Raw genomic sequence first — 12,332 nt, forward strand, 5'->3', positions numbered from 1 at the left:
TTGAAGGTAAATAATATAATAATATCTCTAACATTCTTTAAAGTGTTACTAAACCCACAACAGTAAAATCAGTCTGTATATGCAGTAAAGCATGCTTGTTATACTCACTGTGGAACCTAAGGGGTTAAACCTCTGCACTGTGTAAAAAGGCTGTTTAAACCTGTCTTCTCTGATCCTCCCCTTCTTCTACTGTCCCCAATCCATCTGCTGATAGAACAGAGCCTTGGGGGCAAGCTGCACATGCTCAGTTTGGTGTGCATTGCTAAATAGTTTTTTTTTCCTTGGGAGAGTTCATGTGATCAGCACAGGACCAATCAGCGCTATCCAGACAGTGGGTCAGGGGTTATGCAGCCTCATAGGACAATCAGAGGAGAATGAAAACTCCTCCCACAAGCTTTATCCAGTGCTCTGCTGGACACTGATAGAAGTCACAAGACTGCACTAACTGCTGAAGTCAAAAGGTATTTAGCAGTTTATATTTACTAAAATAATTTCATTTCCATGTTCTGTGTACTGTGGGAGACCAGATATAGTGAATGCAGGTTGAAAGGTAGGTTAATTGGCTCCTTTCTAAATTGTCCCTAGTATGTGTATGTATGAATGTGAGTTAGGGACCTTAGATTGTACGCCCCTTGAGGGTTAGGGACTGATGTGAATGTACAATATATATATGTAAAGTGCTGCGTAAATTGACGGCGCTATATACAGTGGGGCAAAAAAGTATTTAGTCAGCCACCAATTGTGCAAGTTCTCCCACTTAAAAAGATGAGAGAGGCCTGTAATTGGCATCATAGGTAAACCTCAACTATGAGAGACAAAATAAGAAAAAAAATCCAGACAATCACATTGGCTGATTTGGAAAGAATTTATTTGCAAATTATGGTGGAAAATAAGTATTTGGTCAATATCAAAAGTTCATCTCAATACTTTGTTATATATCCTTTGTTGGCAATGACAGAGGTCAAACGTTTCCTGTAAGTCTTCACAAGGTTGGCACATACTGTTGCTGGTATGTTGGCCCATTCTCTAGAGCAGTGATGTTTTGGGGCTGTCGCTGGGCAACACAGACTTTCAACTCCCTCCAAAGGTTTTCTATGGGGTTGAGATCTGGAGACTGGCTAGGCCACTCCAGGACCTTGAAATTCTTCTTACGAAGCCACTCCTTCATTGCCCGTGCAGTATGTTTGGGATCATTGTCACGTTGGAAGACCCAGCCATGTTTCATCTTCCATGCCCTTGCTGATGGAAGGAGGTTTGCACGGACCCCAAAATTTGACCCCATTGTTGACAGGGGGAGTTGGGCAGGGGAAGGGCAAACAAGGATGCTGTGCAGGCGCCTCACATGCTCCTTATGACGTAATCAGTTGTTAGGATGCCAGCAGCTGGCCTGCATAGTGCCTAAGGCTGTATTGGTACATAATAAAAACCTGTGGCTTTGTGCAACAAAAAAGTCAGGCTGGATCCATGTGCCGGCTTGTTGACAATTTTTGGGCAATTTTTAGGCATTTTATCACAGCACCTCTGAACAACCCAGACGGCACTCTAGTTGAAAAGGTCTGGAGTAGGGAAATGTTAAAACCACTATCAGGCTATTTTTTGCCCTTCACTTCCTGTCTTGCACATGCAACAGGAAGTAGTAGACACTCTCTCTATTAGATTGTTGTAGGGATGAATCTTGCAACAAATACCAATCCTTTCCCACTCTATATACAACTGAAAAGTACTCATTCTTAAATGTGTAACCCATAGCAGATAAGCAAAATCCATCTTTAACTGGTCTGACTACAACTAAGTTGAATTTGGTTGGTATAGGTTTAGTAAGAGCAGAAGAGGCATATGTATAAACATGAGACAAACTCAGGCAAATTCATTGGCCTAAAAATAACTGAACCCTGGGAGTTAATAGCAGGTCGAACCTCCTTTGATAGCAGTGACTTCAAGCAAACCCTTACGGTAGCTCTGGTTTAAACCTGCACAACGTTCAGGAGTTTGTGGTCATTCTGTTTTTTACAAAACTGCTTTAGCTCAGAAACATTTGTAGGATATCTGGTGTGAATGGCTCTATGGGGTTAAGATATGGGCTCTGAGTGGACCACTCTAAAAGGTGGATTTTCTTTTTCTGAAGCCAGTCTGTGGTTGATTTACTTTGAAGCTCAGGGTCACTGTCCTGTCGCATCACCCAACTGTTATTAAGCTTCAACTGGTGGGCAGACACCCAGTTATTATCCTCTAGGATATTTTGGTAAACTTCGGAACTATTTATTCCTTGATGATAGCCAGTAGTCCAGGCCTAGAGACAATGAAGCCCAAATCATGATCTTCTCTCTACCACACTTCATTTTTAAAGTCGGTGGGCTGTTTTGTTTTGCACCATACATAGTGCTGATTATTGTTCCTGAACAATCCAACTTTTGTTTCACCAGTCACCAGAACATTTTCCCATTAGTGTTGCAGTTTGCCAAGATGCTCTTTTGCAAACGTCAGGCACGCGGCAATGTTTTTTTTTGTAGAGCTGCAGCTTTCTCCATGGTGTTCTGCCATGGCCACCCTGCCTGTTCAAAAACTTACATAAGGTAGACTCATGAACAGGGAGGTTTGCCAGTTCCAGTGATGGCTTCAAGCCTTTAACTGTTACTTGTGGGTTCTTATTTAGCTCATTGAGTATTCTGCATTGTGCCTTGGCTGGGTGCCCACTTCTGGGAAGAGTAGCCACAGTACTAAACTGTCTCTATTTATATATGATTTGTCTAATTGTCGACTGATGGATGCCTATAAATTTTCAGATTGCTTTGTATCCCTTTCCAGCCTTATGCAGATCATCTACTCTTGATCATATGTTTGAAGAGATTGTCAGGAAAGGCTTGTCCATAGTGCAAGTGAGGGTTCGCGGCGCATAAATATACGCATGCGCAGAACAATAATGGGCCACACAGATGTGTATGGATTTGGGCAAAGGCGCGCACAAATGCGCACGCGTACTCACGCATCCAGGCGCACGTCTGTCACTAATGCTGGCACCAAAAGGGCTATTTAACCACCTCCCGCCCGCCATATAGTAATATGATGGACATAAGGTGGTTCTTGCGTTCTGGGAGGATGTCATATGACGTCCTCCCATTCTAACAGTGCATGTGCGGCTAACAGAGCACGCAGCGCAGCAATTGGCGGTGCGCTGTGTCTCTCGGACACAGCGGATCACCGATCCACGGAAAGAGCCGAGGATGTTGGCTCGGTCATGTGATCTGCTGTGTCCAATCACAGCTGATCACATGTAAACGGAAATGCCGGTTATCGGTATTTCTCTCCCCACGAGCTATCACGCTGACAGCTCGTGAGGAGAGGAGAGCCGGTAATCGGCATTCCTTGAAGGGGACATGTACACAGATCATCAGAGCACTGATGATCAGTGTGCCCTGATGATCTGTGTAGCCCCAGCAGCGCCACCTGTCAGTGTCCATCAGTGCCAGCTCTCAGTGCTCATCCATGCCACCTGCCAGTGCCCATCAGTGCCACATTTCAGTGCCCATCGGTGCCACATCAATGCCACATATCAGTGCCCATCTGAGCTGCCTTTCAGTGTCACCCATCAGTGCCAGTAAGTGCCACCTATCAATGCCAGTCAGTGCCATCTATCAGTGCTGCCAATCAGTGCCGCCTATCAGTGCCAGTCAGTGCCGCCTATCGGTGCCAGTCAGTGCCACCTATCAGTGTGCATCATTGCCGCCTATCAGTGCCCGTCAGTGCTGCCTATCAGTGCCGCCTAACAGTGCCAGTCAGTGTCGCCTATCAGTGCCAGTCAATGCCGCCTATCAGTGCCATATATGAGTGCTGCCTGTCAATGCCCATCAGTGCCACCTACCAGTGCCTCCTCATCAGTGCCCATCAGTGTCACCTATCAGTGTCCATCAGTGCAGCCTATCAGTGTCCATCACTGCAGCTTCATTAGCGCACATAAGTGAAGGAGAAAAATACCTTATTTACAAAATTTTATAACAAAAACTAAGAAAAAACATTTTTTTTCAAAATTTTTCAAAATAAAAAAACTCAGAGGTGATTAAATACTACCAAAATAAATCTCTGTCACAAAAAAAGATACAAATTTCATATCGGTACAGTGTTGCATGACAGCGCAATTGTCATTCAAAGTGCAACAGCGCTGAAAGCTGGAAATTGGCCTGGGCAGGAAGAGGGTATAAGTGCCCTGTAAGCTAATGGTCAAACTGGTTGCAGTCGTGTCTCATTGCTGTTTGGTCTGCAGCTCCTGAGTGTGTTCCTGATCCTTGTGCCCGACCTCTGATATTAACTGGCTTGTTCCTGATCTTCGCTTGTCTGCTACCTGCCCCGACCCCGGATTGTCTTGACTACTCTTCTGCCTCCTGATCTTGTCCGACTGTACCTCTGCTGCTGACGTGGCCTGTGACCTGACTTCTCTGCCGCCTGTCGTCTTTGCTTGATCTGCCCAACTGTTACTCGTCTGACTTTGCATCTGCCTTCCTGCTGGCTACAGTTTATCAGTCCGGCAAGTCTGCATCTGGATTATGCTTCCTGCTGTTACCTATAACCTTCCGTCAAGCAAGATCCATGCCTAGCTGTCCACCTTCAACCTGTCCTGCTTCTTCACCTGTCTGTAGACTTCCACTCACGCACCTACTACTGGACTGATCACAGGCAATTATACCTCACCGTGCCCCTGTGGCTACTGTCCCACTACCATTGGACCTCGAGCCGGAGTTGTACGGGAGACCTGCCTCCACGTCTGGATCACTATCTAAGGTACATGACAGAGAGCTTCTTATTGTGAGGCATGGGTTACATCAGCTGACGCTTCTTATGTACAGTAGTCTTAAAATGTTTGAGTGTCCTTTAGTGTCGATCAGTATAGCTCTAAAACACACCTCTAAACTCATTTCATTAACCACTTGCCCTCCTGAGGATTACCCCCCTTCCTGACCAGGCCATTTTTTGCTTTAACTGACAATTGTGCAGTCATGCAACGCTACACCCAAATTAAATTTACATCCTTTTTTTCCCACGAATTGAGCTTTCTTTTGGTGGTATTTGATCATCTGTGCATTTATTATGTTTTATGCTATAAAAAAAAAGTGCGACAATTTTGAGAAAATAATAATATCTTTTACTTTTTGCTATTAAACAATTCCAGTAAAAAAAAATTAAAAAATCAAATTTCGTCATAAATTTAGGCCGAAATGTATTCTGCTACATGTCTTTTCTAAAAAAAATACCAATACGTGTAAATTAATTGGTTTAAGTGAAAGTTATAGTGTTTACAAATGGCGGTATATACTTTATACTTAAATTTTTTTTTTTTACTAGTAATGGTGGCAATCAATGACTTATAGCAGGACTGCGCCGGCATTCTGACACTGGGGGAAACACTGATATTCCCAGTGACACCAATACAGTGATCAGTGCTAAAAAAAAGCACTGACACTGTACTAATGGCACTGGGCAGGAAGGGGTTAACATGAGGGGTGATCAAAGTGTTAACTGTGTTCTGAGAGTGTTTTAGTGGGGGGCGATGTGTTGGCGCTTCACTGTAAGCACACTGCTCTGGATGGCTGTGCCTGAGCCGACAGGGAGGAGGACTGTTAGTAAACAAAGCAGCCCTCCTCCCCATCGGTGATCCTTGGTAATCACTTGTCACCGGCGGGTAATCATTGGTCGGGACCCGGAGATTGACAACCGCGGCTGCGAATGGTGGCTTGGGTAGGGCCGTGATTTGCGCACCCCTTCCACCCTGTAGCAGTATTTCTGGTGCTGGGGAAGTGGTTAATTTCTTTGACCAAACAATCAGAAACAGACTTCATGAGGGTGGTCCGAGGGCCCGACGTCCATTGAACACCAGAATTGACAGGTCCGCCACTGGCGTCCTGTGCTTTTTACAGATGAGAGCAGGTTCACCCTGAGCACATGTCAAAGGACCTGGAGAAGCAGTGGAGAATGTTATGCTGCCTGTAACATCGTTCAGCATGACTGTTTTGGTGGGGGTCAGTGATGGTCTGGGGAGGCATATCCATGGAGGGACGTACAGACCTCTATAGGCTAGACAATGGCACCTTGACTGCCATTAGGTATTGGGACGAAATCCTTGGACCCATTGTCAGTCCCTACACTGGTGCAGTGGGTCCTGGGTTCCTCTTGGTGCACGACAATGCCCGGTCACATTTGGTGAGAGTATGCAGGCAGTTCCTGGAGGATGAAGGAATTGATACCATTGAAAGGCCCCCCTCACTCGCCTGACCTAAATCCAATAGAACACCTCTGGGATATCATGTTTCGGTCCATCCATCGTCGCCAGGTTGCACCTCAGACTGTCCAGGAGCTCAGTGATGCCCTGTTCTAGATCTGGAAGGAAATACCCCAGGACACCATTTGTCGTCTCATTAGGAGCATGTCCCGACGTTGTCAGGCATGCATACAAGCACATGGGGGCCATACAAACTACTGAGTACCATTTTGAATTGCTGCAATGAAATTTCAGCAAAATGGACTAGCCTGCTGCATCACTTTTTCACTTTGATTTTCGGGGTGTCTTTGAATTCAGTCCTCTGTAGGTTGATCATTTTCATTTCCATCAAACAATGGGGCATCCTTACATTCCTAATACTTTACCTAGTTCATATCAGTATAGATATCCAGCATGAGATTTTTCCCCATTGAGATTTGATGTGTTTTCAAAGTGTTCCTTTAATTTTTTTGAGCAGTGTATGTATTGTTTTAAGCAAACGCTCAACAAATGCTATTCAAGATAAAGCAGATAAAACTGATAACTGACTGTGTCAGAATAACATGAGCTGTTGGCATTCCATGAAAAACTGAAGGGAGCAATATGACAGAGTATATTGACAAATGGCTTCTCCGTGTGTTTATGAAAGATGCATTTTCTTTTTTTGTGTTTGCAGTTGAGAATGCTCATCGTGTTCTGTAGAGAGCACGATGCCTTGACAATATTACAATAAATGGTGCAAAAATGTCATATCCAGATTTCTCTGCTGATGTGCATAAAAAAAAAAGAGCTTAGTTCCAGGAAATTGAAAACTGTTTGCTGAAAGTGCTACATGCTATGTTCTATCCTGCAGGACCGAGAGTTGTTGCTAGAGGAGAAACCTATTTTCTGGGCAACCAACTGATGCAACTGCATGGATTGAAAAGAAAGAAAAACATTTTATGATAACACTGCCTGGAAAAAATACTGCACCTGATGGTTCTGCAAAGCACTGGAATTTTATCTTCTTTTATGGAAAATGGGAGTAAAAAGATGCAGGCATTCTGTTCCCTAGTATGACTAAGTTGCAAATTCAGGGTTTATTTTTTCCTCCTTTCAAACCTTGAACATTTACACTGTCAAAGGGGAATGATGCTATTTACACATTACAATCTACAGTATGTATATTTTGTATTGATGTAAATTGTGGTAAATATGTTTGATTCATTTTTTCCCTCCTAACTGTCTTGATTTGTTCTCCCCTGTCCCCCTTTATATTGCATATATTGCAAAGTGCTGTGTGAACTGTTTGCGTTATATAAATTCTGTATTAGAATAAAAATATGTAGTGGGTGAAGCCAACCCCCCCCCGCGCTATTCATCATTACTGCTGTGTCACTGGACCTGGTGAGAGGGCTTGCGCTCATTACTTGCCACTACTGCTATAGACTGAACCATTATGAACTGCCTAACCTGCAATCATATGGCCCTAATACTGCTTGCAGGCCTTTTACTGATGGCCCAATGTGCACCAACAAGCTCCAACGTTTAGCTGGTGAAGACTTAGGACTGCCCCTAATCGTAAATGACCCAAGGTCCTAGTCTGTTTGCTAAAGTGGTACCATACCCTTGTCCATTCATTTGAGTGCACTCACAACCAGTATAGAGCTGTTATCATTCAAAAACGCCTTTAATCTACTATTATTATTATTATACAGGATTTATATAGCGCCAACAGTTTGCTCAGCGCTTTACAATATAACGGGAGACAATACAGCAACAATACAGTTCAATACAAGAGGGATAGGAGGGCCCTGCTCTTTGGAGCTTACAATCTAGGAGGGAGGGGCTAGTGGTACAAAAGCTAATAACTGTGGGGGATGGACTGGTAGGAAGAGTAGAAGATTCCATTATTAGCTGAGGGCAGGATAGGCTTCCCTGAAGAGATAGGTTTTTAGAGATCGCCTAAAAGTGAGCAGAGTAGGCGACAGACTGATAAATAGGGGTAGAGAGTTCCAGAGGATGGAGAAAGCTCTAGAAAAGTCCTGGAGACGGGCATGGGAGGAGGAGACAAGGGAGCTAGAGAGCATAGAGAGCAGCAGGTTTTGCGAGGAGCGGAGAGTACGGTTTGGGTGATATTAAGACAAGACCGTTGATGTAATTGGAGTTATAAATGGCTTTATACGTTATTGTTAAGGTTTTGAATTTTATCCGTTGGGCAATGGGAAGCCAGTGGAGGGATTGGCAGAGAGGGTTGGCAGATACAGAACGGTTAGTAAGGTGGATAATTCTGGCAGCAGCATTCATGAAAGACTGAAGAAGGGATAGCCTGCGATGAGGTAGGCCAATGAGGAGGGAGTTACAATAGTCAAGGCGAGATATAACAAGGGAGTGAATAAGTTGCTTAGTGGTTTCCGGGGTTAGGAACGGGCGTATCTTGGAGATGTTGCGGAGGTGAAGTCTACAAGATTTGGACAGTGATTGGATTTGGGGGTGAAAGGACAGATGGGAGTCTAGGATTACACCTAGTACCCTGGCATGATGGGAGGGACTGATGATTGTGTTATTGATCTTGATGGAGAAGTCAGGGGAGGGGCACGGGCTGGGGGGAATACTAAGAGCTCAGTTTCGGAAAGATTGAGTTTGAGGAAGTGGAGTGACATCCATGCTGATATGTCGCTTAGTAGGTTAGTAATGCGAGAGGAGACTGAAGGGGTGAGGTGAGGGGTAGAAAGATAGATTTGTGTGTCGTCAGCATAGGGATGGTACTTAAAGCCATGGGAGTTTATCAAGTGACCAAGGGAGGAGGTGTAGATTGAGAAGAGAAGGGGTCCAAGGACAGAACTTTGACAAGGACAGAAAGAGGGAGCAAAGAGGAAGAGGCAGCATTATAGGTAACACTGAAGGAGCACTGCGATAGGTAGGAGGAGAACCAGGAGAGAGCAGAGTCTCTGAGACAAAGAGAGTGGAGTTTTTTGAGGAGGAGGGGATGGTCAACCGTATCAAAAGCTGCAGAGGTCAAGTAGTAAGAGTACAGAGTAGTGGCCATTGGTTTTAGCTGTTAGTCGATCATTAGTGAGTTTTAGTTGGGCAGTTTCAGTGGAGTGGAGTGAGCGAAAGCCAGACTGTAAAGGGTCAAGAAGGTTGTTGTCGGTGAGGTGGGAGCTCAGGCAATTGTAGACTAAGCGTTCTAGGAGTTTAGAGGTAAACGGCAGCAGGGAGATGGGTCTTAAGTTGTTCAGGTTGGTGGGGTCCAGGGAGGGCTTTTTAAGTATGGGAGTGATGTGTGCATGCTTTAGAGGGGAGGGGAAGGCACCAGTAGAGAGGGAAAGATTGAAGATGTGAGTGATATATATATTTGCTTTCCTTCTTTTACTTGGGTATAGTTTTCACCCTGTTTGGCAGACTGTGCACTAACTGGCCTGCTCTGTGTCTGATCATTTTCAAACTGACATTTATGCTCATCTATATCTATAGATTAAGTGTGCACCACTAAACGGGTGTATGTTTATTTATCAGCAATACCCCACAGCCAGGCGAACAGTATTTTACACTTGTGTTGTTACTTTTGCTCGCAGTGTTTTTATTCTACCAGAGGGGCTGAGGTTGTTCTTGGATTGAGGCGCAAAACAGAGAACCTAAAATTACTAAGCAGCTCCTTCGCGGGTGGCGCTACAAATATATAATTACAGTTAGGCATGCAACTATAGCAATAACGGCACACAAAACAATTTGTGTGGCATTATTGCCTTTAGTGAAGATCTTCACTGTAATTATATATATTTCCTTGTACACGTGTGGTGATTACACTGTTCCGTGGTAGCAGCTCGGGAACTATATATTTTATTAGCTATTTAGCATTTGTTGCTTTTCATTTTTTTCACTTTTCTTTGATTTATATTATTTTTCTGCGTTAGTTTTGGATTCTGTAGCACATTATTAGCGCGGGGATTATCTTTCATTTAAAAATATTATTCCAGTAACATGGTGATAATGCTTCCAAAAAAGTTTCCTATTAACTTTTTATTTTTACATTTCTTCAGTTACTTTCTGGTTTCCGTGCCTAGGCAAACTATGTCATACATCCCAGGGATCTTTGGGGGTGAGCGGTTTTCTGAGTGCTGAACACCCCCCTGCCTGCCTAAGCTAAAGGCAGATGGATTCCATGAAGTAAATGCTACATAAATCATCTGCCCTTACTCAAGATGGCCATGGCCAGAAATGGTAGGAGGTGCTTTTCAATGTGCTTTCGCTGCAAAATAAAGCATGTAGACATGGATGAATGAGGGAGTTTACTTTGAACATTAAAAACAAACTAAACAGCGTTTTTGGTTTGTGGTACTCAGATGCAATGAAGGTCCTCTTTAAGGTTTGAACAATTGTATAGTAATGATTTCCTAAAATGAAACGTTTTTATAAGTATTTACAATTTTGTCATGCAATAGGTTCCCAGGAGAAGATAACACCTATAAGACACTATAACAGTGATGGCGAACCTTTTTGAGCCCGAGTGCCCAAACTGCAACACAAAACCAACTTTTTTATTTCAAAGTGCCAACACTGGAATTAATCACTTGCCTACCGGGCACTTCTACCCCCTTCCTGCCCAGGACAATTTTCAGCTTTCAGTGCTGTTGCACTTAACAAAGACAATTGTGCGGTCATGCAACACTGTAACCATATGCAATTTTTATCATTTTTTCACACAAATAGAGCTTTTTTGGTGGTATTTAATCACCACTGGGTGTTTTATTTTTTGCACTATAAATGAAAAAAGAGCAAAAAAAGGTAATATTTCTTCTTTGATGTGCGTTGGTGAGGCTGCACTGATAGGCAGCACTGATGGGCATTGATGAGGCGGCACAGATAGGTAGCACTGATGAGGCAGCACTGGTGAGCATTGATGAGGAGGCACTGATGATGCACTGATATGCAGGAAATGATGGGCACTGATAAGCGGCACTGACTGATAGCACCAACTGGAGGCACTGACAGATGGCACTGACTGGCGGCACTGCTGGGCATCATTGATGGGTGGCACTGATAGGCAGCACTAATGAGGTGTCACAGATAGGTGGCACTGATAGGCGACACTGATAATGGGTACTGATAGACAGCACTGATAGGTGGCACTGACTGACATCACTGCTGGGCACTGCCTGGCACAACCACTGGGCACTGACTGGTGGCACTGACTGGCAGCACTGCTGGGCTGCACTGATGGGCACTGGTGGGTGGCACTGGTGGGCACAGGTGGGTGGCACTACTGGGCGGCACAGGTGGGTGCATTGCTGGGCACAGGTGGGCGCACTGCTGGGCACAGGTGGGTGCATTGCTGGGCACAGGTGGGCGGAACTTGTGTGTGGCACTGCTGGGCACCGATCATCAAGGCACTGATGATCAGTGACCCTGATGATCGGTGCCGTTCCCTGCTCTGACAACTGCCGGTTTTCGGCAGTACTTTCCTCACGATCTGACAGCGTGAGGAAAGTGCAGCCGAGAACCGGCATTTGCATTTCCTGGTGATCAGCGTGTCATTGGACATGGCTGATCACGTGGTAAAAGGCCGCTGTGATTGGCCTTTTACCACGTCACGTGATCAGCTGTGTCCGCAGGACACAGCGATCACGGAGATCGCCCGGTGCGCGCCCCCGGGGGTGCGCAGGAGAGCGCATTCTCTTCCTCTCTTCCTCCTGGCGTGCCCACTGAGATGGCTCTGCGTGCCAGCTCTGGCGTGCTTGGCATAGGTTCGCCATCACTGCACTATAAGATCCCAGTAAAAAAAGATGTGTCAAAGTCAGATCATTATTCCTTCTGTATGCATGATTTTAATTCAAAATTACTTGATGAAATATCCCCTAAAATGCAGAGAGTAATGGTCTTGAAACATAGGTAATGTTGAAGAGGATGAGTGATCACAAATACTATTTCTTGATGGCATTTCAAAGAGTAACTCCGTTAATTATTGTTGGCCTGAGATTTGGACTTATGTACAAGATTTTTCCTTGTTTGAAAAAGAATTGCACAAAAGCAGATTTTGCCACATACAGTGATAATGGTTCGTTGATACTGCCAGTCAATTAAAATTTAAAATTAAAGCTGCTAA

The 12,332-nt window shown here is 44.5% G+C and overlaps 1 protein-coding gene across 2 annotated transcripts in view; it reads right to left on the reverse strand.

Moving 5' to 3' along the window:
* The window catches only part of LOC149462579 (ras GTPase-activating protein 4-like), a 213,779-nt gene that overhangs the window by 117,504 nt on the left and 83,943 nt on the right, over positions 1 to 12,332 (reverse strand). The gene's annotated exons all lie outside the window — the stretch shown is intronic.

The sequence above is a fragment of the Staurois parvus genome, unplaced genomic scaffold (assembly GCF_062004578.1).
Source record: "Staurois parvus isolate SC_StPar_1 unplaced genomic scaffold, SC_StPar_1.0 ptg000172l, whole genome shotgun sequence".
Taxonomy (NCBI): domain Eukaryota; kingdom Metazoa; phylum Chordata; class Amphibia; order Anura; family Ranidae; genus Staurois; species Staurois parvus.